Below are 20,576 nucleotides of genomic sequence, written 5' to 3' on the forward strand. Positions count from 1 at the left end.
GTGCACGGTACATCCAAACCGTCATCGAACCCATCGTTCTACCATTCCTAGACAGGCAAGGGAACTTGCTGTTCCAACAGGACAATGCACGTCCGCATGTATCCCGTGCCACCCATTGTGCTCTACGTTAAGTCAACTACCCTGGCCAGCAAGATCTCCGGATCTGTCCCCCATTGAGCATGTTTGGGACTGGATGAAGCGTCGTCTCACGCGGTCTGCACGTCCAGCACGAACGATGGACCAACTGAGGCGCCAGGTGGAAATGGCATGGCAAGCCGTCCCACAGGACTACATCCAGCATCTCTACGATCGTCTCCATGGGAGAATAGCAGCCTGCATTGCTGCGAAAGGTGGATATACACTGTACTAGTGCCGACATTGTGCATGCTCTGTTGCCTGTGTCTATGTGCCTGTGGTTCTGTCAGTGTGATCATGTGATGTCTCTGACCCCAGGAATGTGTCAATAAAGTTTCCCCTTCCTGGGACAATGAATTCACGGTGTTCTTATTTCAATTTCCAGGAGTGTAGATCAGGAACAGCAGAGGTCCCAGGACGCTTCCCTGGGGAACACCTTATATCACTTCAGTTTTACTCGATGATTTGCCGTCTATTATTACGAACTGCGACCTTTCTGACAGGAAATCACGAATCCAGTCGCACAACTGAGACGATACCCCATAGGCCCGCAGCTTGATTAGGAGTCGCTTGTGAGAAACGGTGTCAAAAGCTTTCCGGAAATCGAGAAACACGGAATCACCCTGAATCCCCTGACGATAGCGGTCATTACTTCGTGCGAATAAAGAGCTAGCTGCGTTGTACAAGGACGATGCTTTCTGAAACCATGCTGATTATGTTTCCATAGATCGTTACCTTCCAGGTGATTCATAATGTTTGAATACAGTATATGCTCCAAAGCACTACTGCAAACCGACGTCAATGAGATAGGTCTGCAGTACGATAGATTACTCCTATTACCATTCTTAAACACTGGTGCGACCTGCGCAATTTTCCAATCTGTACGTACATATCTATCGGCTAGCGAGCTGTTGTATATGATTACTAAGAAGGGAGCTATTGTCTGAGCGTAATCTGAAAGGAACCTAATCGGTATACAATCTGGACCTGAAGACATTGAGTTCTCACAGCTACAAGGTAGCATACCTATTTATTTGCTTTAATCGATACGTACTGTTATATTTAAAAATAAACATTCATGGATTTAAATAAAACTTACCGAATGAGTTGACACAGTGGTTAAAGCATTCTAGAGGAACATAGTGCAAGGCCACAAAGAGCACAGTCGGCTACCTTCCCACCTTCCAAACTCCCATTTGATGTTGCTGCTGTCAGGAGGACTTGAGAATTCGACATTCCTTCCTTCCTTCCAATTGGAACCTGAGAATTGAACATCCTCTCTATTTGAAACTTCCTAGCAGATTAAAGCTGTGTGCCGGACCGAAATTCGAACCTCTGCATGGTTCGCAGGAGAGCTTCTGTAAAGTTTGGAAAGGAGGAGACGAGGTACTGACAGAAGTAAAGCTGTGAGAACGGGGCGTGAGTCGTGCTTGGGTTGCTCAGTTGATAGAGCACTTGCCCGCGAAAGGCAAAGGTCCCGAGTTCGAGTCTCGGGCCGGCACACAGTTTTAATCTGCTAGGAAGTTTCATATCAGCGCACACTCCGCTGTAGAGTGAAAATTTCATTCTATCCTCTCTATTTGTTTCGCGACAAATGATAAGTGGCATCACGGCGAGAGCTCTGCGTATGTCAGGTGTTCTCAAGTTGCTGCGTGTTTATCTTGTGATAGTATGAGAAAAATCCATTGATAAAACAACAGAACTGATGGTAAGTATACGGGAGTAACTTCTTTAGGTCAAAAATTAGCATATGCCACAATAATGACTGCAGATCAATTACAGAGATGTTGTTCATCTTTAGTACTAATTGTTCAACTGTACATGTTGTCTTCAAGCTCTACAAAAGATTGAACCGTTAGCTAGAAACGCACGATCGTCTTTCCTTAAGGCCAATTACAAATTAAATATTTTTCTGCTCTTAAAAAAATGAAAAATATTTCTTCAGAAAATTATGCGTACACAGATTCTTTGTTTGAATAAGGCAGAAGAAATCACGAACGAATGGCTTACAAAGTAGGTGGATTTTGTCAGAGGTCAGCGAAGACGGAAGTTGCTATCTCCATACCGCATCACACCAAAAACCATAAAGTAAGGAAATTTTTTATCCTGGAAAGGAAGTATGAGATCTTTAGGCAATATAGTATGGTGCAAATTAATTGGGAGAAATAACTCGATTATTTCAGTTTAGCGATGAAGGGCCGAATTCGTGCTGTACTTGTCCGTGGAAGCATTAGTGCATGCAAAATATGAAAACTTTGCAATTGAGGGGTTACTGAAAAATAAGATGTATATTCACATGATAAAATCAAAAGTCACTCTTGTACAAAAAAAACTGTAGGTCCTGAAAACAATTATCTGATACTGTTAATCCTTAAAAGTAAAGAGTTGTTTTCATCAGGAATTCCAGCGCAACACCTATACACGGCTGCCAATGCAACTCACAACATTTTGACTATTACAGTGATTCGCAGCAGATCTAAGGCAATTGTACATCAGAAAAATATGAATAATGCGTTTTATAAGATATATTACTGTTTTATAACAATAAAGCTACTAAAATCAATGAAAAAAGAGCTGCAGTCAGCGAATGTAGCCAAGTGGCATGTCTTTCAGTATTAAACTTATATATTTTCACGTATTTACGTTAATTGAACACTTTTGATTTTGCTTCTCAGATGAATATTCCTTTTTGGGCACCAGAAACAGACGATGTCAATTTGCTATGTTTCACTTAAGGTGTGCGTGTATTGCTTTTAACTCCATGTTCTTAACAATAGAAATCAGAAAAAGCGCAGCTACCATTATAGAGTAGTTTTAATACCAAAATTCGTCTCACACAGAATGGACAAAAACAAAATGTCTGCATTTCAGTCAGTCCATTAAGTGAACTAATGTATTTCTATCACGGAAACCTATGATTTGTCCTAAAAAATTAAAAAGATAAAAACGTATGAAAAATCGATAACTAGTTTAAGACAGGCTTTTTTGGCATAGATTTGAAGATTACTAAATAATTTTTTTGTCTCTGATACAATTAGAGAACATTTAGACTCTTTGTAGTTCAGGCAAACGTTCGTCACCGCAATGTATAAAATCTGCTGTCAGTGTGTTTGTTAGCGGAATGATTCACCTCCAGACTAATTCCATAGCAGAACTATTTAGGTGCGGAGCTACTATCACGACCATTTGCTGATGTTCCGGCATGCGAGAGTTTATATGTTCGTATGTTGTTAAACAGAAAGCGGTTTAGGCAGAGAGAATTTGCGGCCAGAACGGTGGTACTGCTATTAGAAACTCTCATAATGCGCAGAGTTGCGCCGAAGCGTTACTTACCTCGTGCGCTGCGTACAGAGAGGATCAAATAGTGGCGGTCGGCTTTTGACAGTAGCCACACGCGTGCAAGAGAGGCAGCACGAGTGAATGGAGCGAACCGGAACCGCTGATAGCCGACACGCATAGCCGAACATCGCACCCTTGTGCTCGGTTGCCTGACTCGCGGAATAACACAGCAGCCAGTGCTTTGTTTGTATGAGAGGCAGAGGGACAGATTGTAGTATGAAGAGAAACCATCTCGATTGCGTCGCGGAACTTGTTGAGCGCGCAGAATGGGGAGAAACGATAACAATACTTTTGCACCGATATGCAATTTGTTTTAGCATGATTTGAGACGTATTTGCCATTCACGTAGGTGACAGCACAGTTGATTTGACATTCTGCGATAACTGGTGCATTAACTGATATATTGGACTCGCATTCGGGAGGACGACGGTTCAATACCGCGTCCGGCCATCCTGATTTAGGTATTCCGGGATTTCCCTAAATCGCTCAAAGCAAATGCCGGGATGGTTCCTTTGAAAGGGCACGGCCGATTTACTTCCCCGTCCTTCCCTAATCCGATGAGACCGATGACCTCGCTGTTTCGTCTCTTCCCCCAACAAAACCCAACCCAACTAATATATTTACATCTAGAATACTGGCAATTCTTAGTACATTTTCCCCTAAGAGATTTACACTGAGGTGCAAAAGTCATGGGATAGCGAGATGCAGATGTACATTGGCGGTAGTATCGCGTACACAACGCATAAAAGTCCAGTGCATTGGTGGATGCGTCATTTGTAGTCGAGTGATCCCTGTGAACGGGTTCCAAAGTGATTAGGGCCACATGACGGGGACCAACCGGTTCAAATGGCTCTGAGCACTATGGGACTTAACATCTATGGTCATCAGTACCCTAGGACTTAGAACTACTTTAACCTAACTAACCTAAGGACATCACACAACACCCAGCCAAAACTGGGTAGAGAAAATCCCTGACCCCGCCGGGAATCGAACCCGGGAACCCGGGCGTGGGAAGCGAGAACGCTACCGCACGACCACGAGATGCCGGCGGACCAACAGCTTTTGAACGCGGAATAGTAGTTGGAGCTAGACGCATGGGACATTCCATTTCGGAAATCGTTAGGGAATTCAATACTTCGAGCTCCACCGTGTCAAGAGTGGGCCGAAAATCCCAGATTTGAGTCATTACGTCTCACCACGGGCAACGCAGTGGCCGACAACTTTCAATTAAAGACCAAGAGCAACGGAGTTTGCTTAGAGTTGTCAGTGCTAACGGACAAGAAACACTGCGAGAAATAACCGAAGAAATCGATGTGGGCCGGCCGGAGTGGCCGAGCGGTTCTAGGCGCTACAGTGTGGAACCGCGCGACCGCTACGGTCGCAGGTTCGAATCCTGCCTCGGGCATGAATGTGTGTGATGTGCTAAGGTTAGTTGGGTTTAAGTAGTTCTATGTTCTAGGGGACTGATGACCTCAGCAGTTAAGTCCCATAGTGCTCAGAGTGAAATTAATATGGGACATACGACAAACGTATCCGTTAGGGCCGTGTGGCGAAATTTGGCGGAATTAACTGTGGCAACAGAAAAACGAAGCGAGTGCATTTGCTAACGGCATGCCATCGCCTGTAGCGCCTCTCCTGGGATCGGGACCGTTTCGGTTAGACCGCGGTAAGCGGAATACCGTTGTCTACGCAGAGGAGTCTAGATTTCAGTTGGTAAGAGCTGATGGTAGTGTTCGAGTGTGGCGCAAACCCCACGTGCCATGGACCCAAGTTGTCAACAAGCACTATGCAAGCCGATGGTGGCACCGTAATGGTGAGGGCTGTTTTTAACCCATCAAACATTTAAGGGACATAATCGAGAGATCAGTTTGTGTACAAAATGGAAGGCAGTTATGGACGTCTATAGAGGCAGCTTGGCTTAATATTTCTGCAGGGGAATTCCAACGTCCTGTTGAGTCCATGCCACGTCTAGTTGCTGCACTACGCACTGTAAAAGGAGGTCGAACACTACCGATGTCAACATTGTCATGGACGGATCTTTAATACCGCAGACATAATGTCTGCACACGCATAAACTGCCGCACAGGACAACCACGAGTTTTTAAAGAACGGAAGTGACGCCGCCTCCATAGCATTATATAGCGCAATTCATTGTCTTCTGTGAATAAGATCACCGTCGATTTGGTTGTAAGGAACTCGTTTCTCACAGGACTGTACGGAGACAATGGCATAAGCTTCACCAGTACCTTAAGATAAAGTTTTCACTTTCAGTAAGTATTATTACCCTAATTCCTCAGAAAAATATTCCCATCATGGATGGCGGGAAATATGGAAGAGGAGTAGCGCCTCGCCATTTTTTCAAGTGAGTCTCGATTCGTCGTAGATCATCACGACAGACGTATACATACGTGGACGCTTGGAGGAGAAAGAACACCAGATTTTATTCGTCATAGGATTTACCGGCGCATTACCTGGCGTGATGGTCTACTTTGCCACTGGCTACACAACAGGATCACCTCTTGTTGATATAGCCGGCAAATTTGATATCAACCGTTTCATCTCTGGTCTACTATAGCCGGTGGCTGGCCCCTATTTTGGAGCTCATTACGACGTTATCTTTTAACAAGAAAACGTAATCTCTCGTGTTCTCGTTCTGTTATCTACCAACGTTACGCATGGTGGTCGACTATTATCCCTGGCCAACATATCCTCCACATCTCCCATCCATTGGAAACTTCTCATCATGAGTTGCCGAGAGACTGGCATGCCGTCACTATGGACTCGGGAATGGATTTGAAGAAGCGTGTAATGACGCAAGCGTATCTGTCATACAAGCACACTTCGACTTCATACGCAGCGGGGTTATGGCCTTCGTTGGTGACACCTCGCTGTAAAATATTTTCACATCTTTTAAATCCTCAAATTTACCTTCTGGTTTAATCATGTGTTCACCCTACTGTACTTTATAGGCACTTTAGCCGACCGCGATAGCCGAGGAGTTCTAGGCGCTTCAGTCTGGAACCACGCAACTGCTACGGTCGCAAGTTCGAATCCTGCCTCGGACATGGATGTGTGTGATGTACTTAGGTTAGTTAGGTTTCAGTAGTTTTAAGTCTAGGGGATGTTAAGTCCCATAGTGGTCAGCGTCATTTGAACCATTTAGGCACAATAAGGAAAATTTCGTTAGTTGATAAAAATGGCTCTGAGCACTATGGGACTTAACATCTATGGTCATCAGTCCCCTAGAACTTAGAACTACTTAAACCTAACTAACCTAAGGACTTCACACAACACCCAGCCATCACGAGGCAGAGAAAATCCCTGACCCCGCCGGGAATCGAACCCGGGAACGCGGGCGTGGGAAGCGAGAACGCTACCGCACGACCACGACATGCGGGCGTTAGTTGCTATCCCCCTCAGAGTTATTAATGCCCGGCAGTGTATATGCAGTATCCGATGAAGCGTAGATTATGTAGACATAGCATTGATATAACGTTAGAACATAAATGGTTAATGAATTTGGATAGTAAACCTTTAGTTCTTCATTTAGCCAAGTGACGATTATACTATTAGGACTGTTATACCCTACTGACCATTAAATTGCTACACAGAGAAGAAATACAGATGATAAACGGGTATTCATTGGTTCAAATGGCTCTGAGCACTATGGGACTCAACTGCTGTGGTCATTAGTTCGCTAGAACTTAGAACTACTTAAACCTAACTAACGTAAGGACATCACACACATCCATGCCCGAGGCAGGATTCGAACCTGCGACCGTAGCAGTCGCACGGTTCCGGACTGCGCGCCTAGAACCGCGAGACCACCGCGGCCGGCGGGTATTCATTGGACAAATATATTATACTAGAAAATTACATTTTCACAAAATTTGGGTGTATAGATCCTGAGAAATGTTCTCGCTTCCCACACCCGGGTTCGATTCCCGGCGGGGTCAGGGATTTTCTCTGCCTCGTGATGACTGGGTGTTGTGTGACGTCCTTAGGTTAGTTAGGTTTAAGTAGTTCTAAGTTCTAGGGGACTGATGACCATAGATGTTAAGTCCCAGAGTGCTCAGAGCCATTTGACCATTTTTTTTCCTGAGAAGTCAGTACCCAGAACAACCACCTCTGGCCGTAATAACGGCCTTGATACGCCTGGGCATTGAGTCAATCAGAGCTTGGGTGGCGTGTACAGATACAGCTGCCCATGCAGCCTCAACACGATACCACAGTTCATCAAGATAGTGACTGGCGTAATGTGACAAGCCAGTTGCTCGGCCACCACTGACCAGACGTTTTCAATTGGTGAGAGATTTCGAGAATGTGCTGGCCAGAGCAGCAGTCGAACATTTTCTGTATCCAGAAAGGTCAGTAAAGGACCAGCAACATGCGGTCGTGCTTTATGCTGCTGAAATGTAGGGTTTCGCAGGGATCGAATGAAGGGTAGAGCCACGGGTTGTAACACATCTGAAATCTAACGTCCACTGTTCAAATTGCCGTCAGTGCGAACAAGAGGCGACCGAGTCGTGTAACCAATGGCACCCCATACCATCACGCCGGGTGATTCGCCAGTTTGGCGATGACGAATACATGCTTCCAATGTGCGTTCACCTTGATGTCGAAGAAAACACAGATGCGACCATCATGATGCTGGATTCATTCGAAAAAATGACATTTTGCCATTCGTGCACCCAGGTTCGTCGTTGAGTACACTATCGCAAGCGCTACTGTCTATGATGCAGCGTCAAAAGTAACCGCAGCCATGGTCCCCGAGCTGATAGTCCATGCAGCTGCAAGCGTCGTCGAACTGTTCGTGCAGATGGTTGTTGTCTTGCAAACGTCCCCATCTGTTGACTCAGGGATCGAGACGTGGCTGCACGATCCGTTACAACCATGTGGATAAGATGCCTGTCATCTCGACTGCTAGTGATACGACGCTGTTGGTATATAGCACGGCGTTCCGTATTACCCTCCTGAATCCACCGATTCCATATTCTGCTAACAGTAATTGGATCTCGACCAACGCGAGCACCAATATCGCGATACGATAAACCGCAATCGCGATAGGCTACAATCCGACCTATATCAAAGTCGCAAACGTGATGGTACGCAGTTCTCTTCCTTACACGAGGCATCACAACCAGGCAACGGCGGTCAACTGCTGTTTGTGTGTGATAAATCGGTTGGAAACTTTCCTCATGTCAGCACGTTGTAGGCGCCAACTTCGTGTGAATGCTCTGAAAAGCTAATCATTTGCATATCACAACATCTTCTTCCTGTCGGTTAAATTTCGCCTCTGTAGTACGTCATCTTCGTGGTGTAGCAATTTTAATTGCCAGTAGTGTATAAATCTAGGAGAGGAACAGCTTGCAGCCAGAACGACGGTAAAGGTCCTGATTACATGATTCTTCAAGTTTTCTTAGCATAATTGAATAATGACTAGTTTTCAGGAAGAAGAATACTGGGTTAGTTGTCGAGATATTGTGCAGAAAAATGGAATCGACAACTCATTTGTGTACCTCTGATACGCGCAATCAGTTCCTGATTATGATTTTTCATAAGATCAGCTTTGTCGTAGATATTGGAAACTAAATCGAAACCCTTAAAATTTTACGAGATCGATATCTAGTACCTTACGTGGAGCTTAATATTAGTGCCCTTTTAAGTTTCTATGTAGGTCTAAGTCTATAGCTCTTAAATTACGAATGCTTTTTTACAATAACGGCTCGAGAATGACTCTTCAATTAAGACAGGTTTCCGACAAGTAATGCTCGGAGCAATGCACTCCACTCTTGCAAACTCATTCGTAATGGAAGCAGTGGAAGCCACTAATAAATAGATTTTCTTTAGAAGAGACATACTTTTTAAGAATATTTCAAAGATTGGAATAGAAGATTTTTGAAATTCTGTTGCTCACATCCATTAACGAGAAAAGTTGTATTTCGATTGTTAGGCTGTCCAAAGTTCATTACAGCAGAGGAATGTATGAACTTTGAAATACACTAAATCCGGACATAAGCTACTGAAATTTGTTTCAAACTGCCATAAGATGACAATGAACCAGGATTTAAGTATTTTATCGCAGTTTGGAAAACTGTGGATTAAACACAGACTGCTCAAAAATGTTTACGTCACCCTCATTACTTGAATAGATTTTGTTTATTTTATCAAAAATTATTCTTGCTCACAGGAAATCGATACTTACCGTCGCCAGAACATGTGAGGTAAAGTAACATCTTTATTGTATAATTCAGTTTTGTATAACGCGCCGTGTACAATTTATTGAAAGGGTCACTGTTATTTGTGCACTGCGTTCAGTCTGTTGACATCAGTCCATTTAACGCTATACTGCAAGCACTTAACAAAAGAACAATCCCAAGCTTCAACAAACGATCTTAATGAAACTTGACGGGTGTGTAAAGGGGGCAAAATAATGCTATACGTGTTTTTTTTTTTTTTTTGCTTGTGCCTAATTTGACTCTTAAGGGGTAAAGCACAACCCGAAAAGTAAATTGTCATATTACGTTTGGAGGGAATATCTCCCACCGGCCGGGGTGGCCGAGCGGTTCTAGGAACTTCAGTCCGGAACCGCGCGACTGCTACGGTCGCAGTTTCGAATCCTGCCTCGACCATGGATGTGTGTGATGTCCTTAGGTTAGTTAGGTTTAAGTAATTCTAAGTTGTAGGGGACTGATGACCTCAGATGTTAAGTCCCATAGTGCTCAGAGCCATTTGAACCATTTGAATTCTTCAAACGGTGATATATAAAAAATGTTTCTCATATAAAAGTTGGGATATAATTCACGCTCTTGAAACTTGTATAATCGAATTTTCTAATAATTTGAAATTTTGAAAAATACTCCACAAGATACTCCACCACTATTAATTAATTTTGGAAAAATGAAAACTTTTGTCACAACATAAATTAAACATGATTTCAAGGTACACACATAATTGTGTAGTAAGTGTGGTTTCTGAAACACCATTTTTGGAAAATAAGCTGTACACAGTGTGCTGTCAGAGTATTTCCAACATAGTTTATTAAAATATCTAAACGTTCATTATTAGTCTAGTTATTTATTTTGCTTATAATTGTTCTATGTTTTAAATAGTTGTTTTACAGTAATATTTGTTTGTTTTTTAATTTACCGTTTCACATGTACTAGTAACTGTGGCTTGATTATACTGTTCCTCTGTAGGAGGTTGCCGTCACAATCATTCAACTGAACTAGGCCTGAAAATGTTCTCACGAAGTTCTTCTAACGTGGAAAGCCGTATACATCTCACTACTGCACCTGTGCCGTTAGCCCTTTGCGATCACCAGATGCACAAGTTCCTCGGACATTCATGCTTGCCTTGTATCGTACTTCTAAATAACACAGGCGCTGCTATATCGCTGTATTGAGCAGTTTAGTAGTGCCCTGTAGGTTCTCTAATTTATTAGTGTCAAATCTGTGAAACGTGAAATTTTTTTTGTTGATTTCTGATTATTTTTGTTGGTGGAATTTTTGGAAACGGTAGTGCCTATCATGATTTTATTCAGGTCATTAACATGTAGATCATTGCACTTTAAGGCTAACGAACTTTAGGCTGAGTTTGCATTGGGATGTATTCTCCTAACACAGACTTTCACATCGCATCCACAGCAGTGGTACTGTGGGTATCACATCTTGAAAGTTGCAGGTCTCAGTGGTATCCATAGATGAGCAGCGAATGCGTACCTTCGAGTTGCAATGTCAAGCCGACAATGCACTTATGGCTTGTGACTATCTTCCCAGACTGTGCGAAATGGTGCAAGGGTTAGACACCGGATTCGTATTCGGGGTAAGCAAAGGTCAGCTGTCTGTCTGTGAATCCAGATACGGAATTCCTACTTGAGGTGAATACCGGGAGAATTCCTTCACTAAAGCCATAGCCAATATCCAGGCCGACACTTGTCCAATCCGAGCATGCGCTCCGGGCTGAAAGATGCCGTCATCGATGGGAACTTAAACCCTAAACTTCCTTCCCTGCTAACATCCGCTATTTCTTAAAGTACGCGAGACTGCATACTGCAATAGAAACGTACGCACTGGACATCATCATTGCTTAAGAACTCACAATAAGACACATTTTTCAAAGAACGTAGTTTTATAATTTCCGGGCTGTGATAATAGCTCGAGTCGCTAACATTGTATCGATAATCGACACTACGAAGTTACAATATCCTTTGTCACAAAACTTTCTTTTGCTTGTCAAATGTCCCAGCAGATAGAGATTAAGTAATTATGACAATAACAGTGTAATATATTGATATCTCTAACCAAACATGGCGGCACAATGGTAACGTGCTAAATCCGTATGCATTCGGGAGAATATCTCCTGCTCTTAGTTCACTGACTACAAGCAAATGTATGGACCATTACCTTACCAAAAGGCCGGTAAAACAATTCATTCATGTCACCGTAACTGCTTTTCTGTAGCACAGGTAACGTAACTGCTTTTATAAAGCACTAGTAGAGAAAATTTCCTTATGGACAACCTTCAGTGCATTGAAATCAAATGAGGAGCATATCTCCGACTGCGTTGTTGTGGATCACTGATCACTCAAGAGGAGCGGAATGTTGTTTCATGTTCCAAGTTAATTCATTTGACTTTATTTACTTGGAGACGACTGTAGAAATATCCGCTGTCTTAGTACAACTGTTAAGTTCGTTAGATATCAGTCAGTATGAATGTAATACAGTATTCTTGTAATATACCATCGGAACAGATTATACGATTTATCGCTGTTGAGAACACAACAACTTGTTTGTTGAGACCTAGCATTTCCCGGCAGCAGAAATGCAACACAGTCGGCCTTTGGCTGTGGAGCGGTGCGGTACGTCCCGGCCGCTCCGTGTCGCGTTTCCGGGTGTGTTGTTGTTTACCGCGCCGGCGCGCTAGTGTTACGTATTGCCGTCACGTTCCTGACACACAATGGCTCTTTCGTATCGGAAAGCCACGATCAAGCTGCAGTTCGACACTACGTACTCTAGACCCAAGGCCCACGAAGTAGAGCGTTTTTTACGCGATGTGGTACATGTTGATCCTAACGAGCTGATCGGTATCCACTTATCTATTGTCTCCAGCGTCGTATATCTTAAGTTCACTGACGACGAAGCATGTGACAAACTTCTCAGACGCTCGACGGCAGGTTATCGGTTCTGCCACTCAGACGGAAACGTGGGTGTGGTGACGCTTGAACGTGCTGGATTGGGAATCCAAAATGTGCGCGTGTTTGAGCTCCCTTTTGAAGTTCCAGCGGATTTGGTCACCCTTGCTCTTCGACCCTATGGAACAGTTCTCGACCACACGGCCGAAAAATGGAAGACCTTCGACACCTACCCTGTCCTTAACGGGGTGCGACAAGTCCGTATTGACCTGCATCGCCATATTCCTTCGTATCTCACGATCGCTGGTTGCAGGGCAATAATTATTTACGACGGTCAGCCGAGAACCTGCTCCGGTTGTGGCCAGACGGGACACATGCGTACCGAATGCCTGCAACGCCGTCTCGTGCAGACACCCTCGACCGACCAGATTCGTCCGTCGACACCGACCTCTCTGCCGATTACGTATGTTGCGGCGGCGAGACGGGAGACGCCAGCTGTATATGACGACCCCACTGTATTGGTGCGAGCTTTGGAGGACCCTGCAGTAGCTTCCACGGAGCCCCAAGCGTCTTTCAGTGCTGATGCTACTGATGTCCTTTCGTCGGACCCCGGCGCACCGTCACAACGGCTCGCCGACGGTGCGATGGAAGTTGAAGCACAGGATGCAGCGTCCTCCCCTTGCCCTACGTCGGAAACAGAGGCGCGGCAGCGTAAGCAGAAATAACCCAAGCGTCATAAGAAGCGGCGCAAGACAACCGACGACGTAGAACAGCCCGAGGCGACACCGCTGGATGACGAGGTGCCTCAACCGCTCCACCGCGCCGACACAGGCGACCCTACCGTCTCACACGGTTCGACGTCTTCTCCCACTACCGCTGGGTCTGGACCACATGGGGATGCGGGAGATCACCGCAGCTCCGACACCGGGGATGCACCCTTGCCTCCGTCTGCCTCTCGAGATCCAGTGGTGTCAACGTCCCTGGGCGACTGGGCGCAGGAGATGGAGTTGCAGGATGCGTTTCAGGACCAAGACGATGCACCGATGCCGATGGCAGCGTCTACGCGGCCGGCGACAGACGCCTAGGGCGGCATGAGCACCTCTCGTCGCTGCCTAGCACTTCGCAAGACCGGCGCTCCACGTCACGACTACTGCCCTCCTGTCATACCATGGTCACCTCCCGAGACTTGATGGACCAGGCATACCGCCTCGCCACGATCAACGTCAATGGCATTACATCTGATGTCAAGACCCGTATGCTGAAGGATACGTTACGCGCTGCGGATCTGGACGTTGTTTTCCTTCAAGAAGTCCGATCAGGACTCTGTCTCGATGCCTACGGATATGACGCCTACACTATGCCTGCAGATGTGGGCGGCGGAGGTACGGCGATTCTACTGCGGGAAGGGATAATGGCCACTGATGTCTCCTATTTACCGTCGGCCCGGGGGGTCGCACTCACGATTGGTACAGTACGTCTGGTGAACTTATATGCTCCTTCAGGCACCGGCAAAAGGAGAGAACGGCGCACCTTTTTTGCCGAAGATATAGCCCCGCTCTTCCAGGGCAATACCGACCACTTGGTAGTAGGCGGCGATTTTAATTGTGTGCTCCGCCCATCCGACCAGGAGCCACACTATACCACCTGCCCGGCACTCCAGGCACTTGTACAGGACTTGGCCTTGTTGAACACCTGGATCATCCAACACGGCGACCGTCGAGCACACACCTACTTTACTAGTCACTCCGCGAGCCGTTTGGATCGAGTCTACGTCACCCGCGGCCTACGATCGGCCGTTGTCGACGCTGAGATGTGGCCGGCAGCGTTCACGGATCACCTCGCATATGTGTGTACTCTCACCCTTCCCCGCCAGCGCGTCCGCCGAAGTAGGGGTCCGTGGCGCCTCAATGTGGCCCTTCTTGATGAGATAAATTGCAGACGCGCAGTCGAGTCCACATGGAGCAATTGCCACCGGCGTTTACCCGCCTACCGTTCTGTACTTCAATGGTGGTTACGGTGTGCAAAACCCGCACTGTGCCGAACATTAGTCAGCTATGGACGCGACCGAGCGCGCTGGTATACTGCGACTACTGATTTTCACTATACTGCGCTCCGCGAACTGGCTGTACAACCGCCGTCGCCAGAGCAACAATCAGCAGTACAACGCGTCAAGGCACAATTGCTTCGTATCAACGCTGTACGTCTTGCGGGTGTGCGGGTGTGCGGGTGCGAGCGAGGACGACTGATGATGTTCGTGGTGAACGACCTTCCCTCCACCATATCATTCAAGAACGCCGAAGACGCAAGAGGCAGCTCATTACCGAGGTTGAGACGGAGGATGGGCGACGCGTTGACGCACAAATGGATATCGTCTGAGCGTTCACACAGTCATATAAACTTCTTTACGAGAGGGAGTCCCACATGAATGTAGGGGTCAGGGAAGTCCTATCTGACCTACCAGTCTCTCGGAACCTACAAGATGATGCTAAGCTCTTGTCGGCGGTGACTTTGGAAGAACTGCGAGAGGCTCTGTTGCGTGGCTCTCCCAACAAAACGCCTGGCCCTGACGGCCTCCCTCTTGAATTTTACAAGCGGTTCTTTGATCTCATGGGCCCAATGTGGGTCAGGATGTACAGTGAACTCCTGGACGCCGATTTTCACGTACCATCTGACTTTACTGAGGGTCTCTTGATCCCTGTGCCCAAACCCGGAGGAGGCCGTCGCCCTCTCGATTTTCGCCCGTTGACAATGCTAAACACTGACTATAAGCTGTTGAGACGCATGCTCCGTGAGAGGCTCAAACCTACGGTAATGGCGGCCATTCACACTGATCAAACCTGCCTCGGGGGCGACACTAATGTGTTTACGACTTTAAGCACCTATAGAGACGTGGTGGCGCTCATGCAAACTTGCCGCCTCCAAGGCGCTCTTGTTGCGCTGGACTTCGACCATGCTTTCGACCGCGTTAACCATGGTTTCCTGCGTGCTGTTATGGAACACATCGGTGTCCCGCGTCTGACGACGTCTGTTGTGCTTCGATTGATCCATGGGGCTGTCACGAGGATTATGATCAACGGCTGTCGGTCCGCCCCCCGTCCGTGTCAACAGGTCCGTCCGGCAGGGTTGTCCTCTTTCTGCCATGCTCTTCACCGTTGCCCTCGAACCAGCTCTTCACGGACTACGGCGACGCTTAGAAGGACTTACCCTCCGTTCCGTAACCTTTCGATGTGGTGCATACGCCGACGATGTGATGTTCTTAGCACGGTCTGGTGACGAAATACACACGGCGTTTTCCTGGCTCCACCAGTATGGGGCGGTGGCAGGCAGTGTGCTCAACCTTCGGAAATCACGCTACATGGAGGTAGGACGAGGAATGCCTGCAGGTCTGGCCGTACCTCTGACAAAGGTCCCGATGCTCAAGTGTTTAGGGATATCACTCCATCGACAAATACAACGCACGGCGGCCTTTACGTATCGTATGGTCTTACGACGACTCCGTTTAGAGGCTCGTCTCAATAAATTCAGATCATTGAACATTTTGCAACGCGCCCAATACGTCAATGTGTACATGGCTTCTCACCTTAACCATTACGCCCATGTACTGCCGATAACGGACTCGATGGCTTCCAGGATACAGGCAGTGTTTGGACACGTGGTGAACGATGGTGCTGTTTTCAAGATCCGTTTTGTTACGCTTACTTTACCCTTCGACAAAGGCGGTGTTGGACTCACTCACGTCAAGCACAGAGCGCTGGCACTGTATCTCCGTTCCATGAGGCGACTCTGGCTTTCACCAACAGCCAGTCTCCCCGGCCAACTGATTGAAGAAGTGGCCCCACGTACGCTGTACCCACCGGTACCAGTTGGACATTTATCGCCCTCGCTGTCACATATTAGAACGTTTTTCGTAGAGCATAGCTATGTGTTGCGGGCTATATCGGAGACACGGAATCCGACAGCGAAGACTTATTATAGTGCTCTCCAGCACTGGACTCCGGATAACGACATTGTACGGCGCCACCCTACGGTCGACTGGCCACGGGTATGGCGAGCCATCCACGCGCCGTTCCTGTCTACTTTCGTGCGGTCGACGTGGTATGTGGTCGTTAACGAGAAACTTCCAACCCGACAACGACTGCATGCCATTCACCTAATTGACGACCCTGTGTGCCCCCGTTGCACACGTTAGACACGGACGAACATAGACTGAACTGTGGCCCCGCGCGTGAATGCTGGAAACTGATCCGCCAGATCCTGGCTTTCCTGCTCCGCTGCCCCTACGTTTCGATTTTACCCCAAGAACTCTTTTATCCCGACGCTGTCTATTTCCCTATGACCCGGATGAATGCGGTTGATTGGGTACGAGGAATGGCGATACACTACATATACCGCGATGGAGACAAAGACGTCCTCGATTTATGGTACTATATGATCGACGAGTTTCTGGTCTTAACGAACAGACAGGATTACCGGAACCTTTTTGCGAACTATTTGGGTTCGTCATTCATGGATCCACCACCCAGCTGGGGTGTGCCGGGTGTGAGAAGACATTAACTTGTAGATGTGATCTTTCCACGATTCCCCTATGGTAACAGAAACAGTCTCTGACTGTGTGCAGCGGCCCCGGGCGCTCCAACGATTGGTGGCTGGTGATGTCCAATGTAATGACGACCGCCCGTTCCTGGCCGCCCGCCTAGCAATGTGACCGCGGCGAGCAAGATGGCCCTTTTTAGTTCACTTTATTCGCAACTTTTTGCGCATGGCTGCCTTGTTTTTTTTTATGCATTCTCCAAAAAAAAAAGTGGTTAGCGTTGAGGCCCCATAAGCGGTGGATCGCTGGATGTGGTCCCCTTCGTCAGTTTTTTTTTTATTTATTTTCAACAGTCATTTTCTTTACTGCTAAAAAAAAAGATGGATAGAGCGAAAAAAAAGGGGTAGCGTCTATTTAAAAAAAAAAAGTTGGTAGAGCACTTGCCCGCGAAAGGCAAAGGTCCCGAGTTCGAGTCTCGGTCGGGCACACAGTTTTAATCTGCCAGGAAGAAAAAAAAAAAGTTAATTCATTTGACTTTATTTACTTTATTTACTTGGAGACGACTGTAGAAATATCCGCTGTCTTAGTACAACTGTTAAGTTCGTTAGATATCAGTCAGTATGAATGTAATACAGTATTCTTGTAATATACTATCGGAACAGATTATACGATTTATCGCTGTTGAGAACACAACAACTTGTTTGTTGAGACCTAGCATTTCCCGGCAGCAGAAATGCAACGCTAATGCTGGCCATAGCCCATCGACCATTCTGATTACGAGCCCAAGGCTGCTTTACGTTTGTACTCTTCGTTTTATGTCCTCGAAAAGGAGAGTTTACTCAGTCAGTCATTGAATTATTTGTTGTGACTCGCCCGATTTCTTCCTAGCCGCTGCATCATTGGTCGTTTATCACAGCTCTTGACCCAACTGTAGTGTATTATAGCAGCTAGATTACTTCAGGAGGAGATCGAGCAGATACTGCAACATACACAGAAATTTTGAGTAAATTATTATTAAAACGTCAACGTGGTAAATACTTATCTTTGGAAGCAATTAGTGTCCTTAGAGATGCAACGTATTTGATGCTGTCGCTGACACTAACAACATTTAGCACTTCGTTAATTACAGAATGGCTTTGTAGCGTCAGAGTACCGTTGTCTTTTTGGGTATGAAGTTCAGAATAACTATTCTATTAGCACGCAGCCGGATCTGTGTTATGACGATAATGTCGTCGTAAGCGACGATTAAAAGTGGTCGCCGATTACATAGAGACGGTGTTGAGCGGCACTGCTCTCGGACGTAAATAACTTTCTGGCTGCGGCGGCGTAGCAAAACATTTGTGGGTGCGTCTACGCCGACGTCTCCCACTAGTTGGTGCGTTTGGCAGCGACTGTTTTTATTTCCAGTGCTACTAACTTTTGCTTTAGATCTCGTTCCGAGGACAACACTACGACACCAATCTGTTTCCCTTTTTCTTCTGCTGTAAGAATTAAGCTTGCCCCCGCAAGTTCTATGTAAGTGGGCTTTAGAATCCTTTTTATTGAAGTACTCAAGTTCATACGTTCTGCATTTCACTTTTAATTAAAGTTTTTTTTTAGGAAAGAATCGACTTGATTTCTTATTTAACCAGAAAAGCTTGGATAGGTCAAAGATTTGCTGCTCCAATACGCGTCTGATCTACACAGATGTAGCGAGAAACAATTTTCCCATGAATTGACGGAGTTCCTACAGGCCACAACCTACTCTCTCTCTAATTAGATAAGAATGTATTTTCTGTAGTGGTGTTGTCCATTATGTGACCTTATAAAAACTGTGGAAGGCTCTTCTGTGTGAGTTTTCTGTCTTTTAGATGATACAGATGATGGAACATACAAATATAGAATTTATTATATCATGGATCAAGTAAACTACAGTATTAGATTAGTATTCCGTTTGAAATCACTCACTTCAACTAACAGTCCCAGCTCGCCGTCACTGCAGATATTTACACCCATTTAGGCAAGCGAACAAGCGAATCACTAACCACTTAGTTACTAGCCTACTGCTAAGAAAGCTGCATTCCAGTGAGACTACCTCGATTGATCTTCGCAATCGTTCCCACTATTCGTTGACAAACTTCATAGCAGAAAGTTACATACTTTCTTTCTCAAAGTATACTGTAACGACATTGCTTCCGCTGTTTATCGTCAGAGTCATGTTGGTAGCAGTAGAATTCTGCAGTGATCGATAACGACGTAGAAACAGAGTTCATGTTTTACTACCAGCGTTATCGGTTCGTTTCCTTGTGACATTAAAACCGAAATTCTGTTCCGTGAGTAATTGGGTCAGTGACCTTGTACAGTGTCTTAGGTACGCGAGGCAGGTGCTGCCATCTATTGGCGGCGGTGTGCAGGGTGCAACAGGCTGACGCGCTTGCAGATCAATAGCTGCGGCCGTGCTGCGTGCAGGCCGCTCTCCCTCTTGTCCCTTATTATGCTCGCACTTTGCCGAGACTTCGCCAACCTGCCCGCTGATATAGATCGCCGACCCTCGTCGGTCATGCTGTCCCTGCGGAGACCATCGGTGACTCCATCGCAGTCGTTCCCTCTTGGAAACCACACTCCCCATGTTGGGATCCGTCGCCCTACGAGGCAGTGTCTCTATCATCGCAATAAATAATTTTTTCTAACAATGTCTGGCCAGTGGAGCTGTTGTCATAATTAACCTTGGCGTTAACTAGATACTTGTTTCGTCGATAATAACAAAAAAATGTGATAAATGTGAAATGTTTAAATAAGCTACATTTCGGTGCTACTTTCCATCTTTATTTTCTTAAACTGAAGTCAGACTTTTTTTTTAATTGGGAAGATGACAGAAAGAACATAGTTATCTGTTCTGTTACAACACGTGCCTTCTTTTAAATTTGCTCACCTACCCACAATCCAGTGTTTTATCGAATGTTTCAGAAAATGGTTCAAATGGCTCTGAGCACTATGCGACTTAACTTATGAGGTCATCAGTCGCCTAGAACTTAGAACTACTTAAACCTAACTAACCTAAGGATATCACACACATCCATGCCCGAGGAAGGATTCGAACCTGCGACCATAGCGGTCGCTCGGTTCCGGACTGTAGCGCCTAGAACCGCACGGCCACTGCAGCCGGCTCGAATGTTTCAACTGGCATATCAAGAAGTTGGGTTTCACTCAATTTCAATTTACCTTTGTTTCGTATGTCATATTGCGTTCTTCATATGATACATTACAATTATTGCTTCCAGACATCATTACCGACCTTTGAGGAGCACTATGTCGCGCAGGGAATCGGTCAAAGGACGTATTCTTTTCAATAAATCACTATGAGCTATACCTATGAATGTCCACAAAGTTCTGCAAATGACAAACACAATTTCACGCATATTAAATTTTATTAAGAAAATGTCTGAATGAGTTACCAAC

Source organism: Schistocerca gregaria, chromosome X, assembly GCF_023897955.1.
Source record: "Schistocerca gregaria isolate iqSchGreg1 chromosome X, iqSchGreg1.2, whole genome shotgun sequence".
In the NCBI taxonomy this organism is placed as follows: domain Eukaryota; kingdom Metazoa; phylum Arthropoda; class Insecta; order Orthoptera; family Acrididae; genus Schistocerca; species Schistocerca gregaria.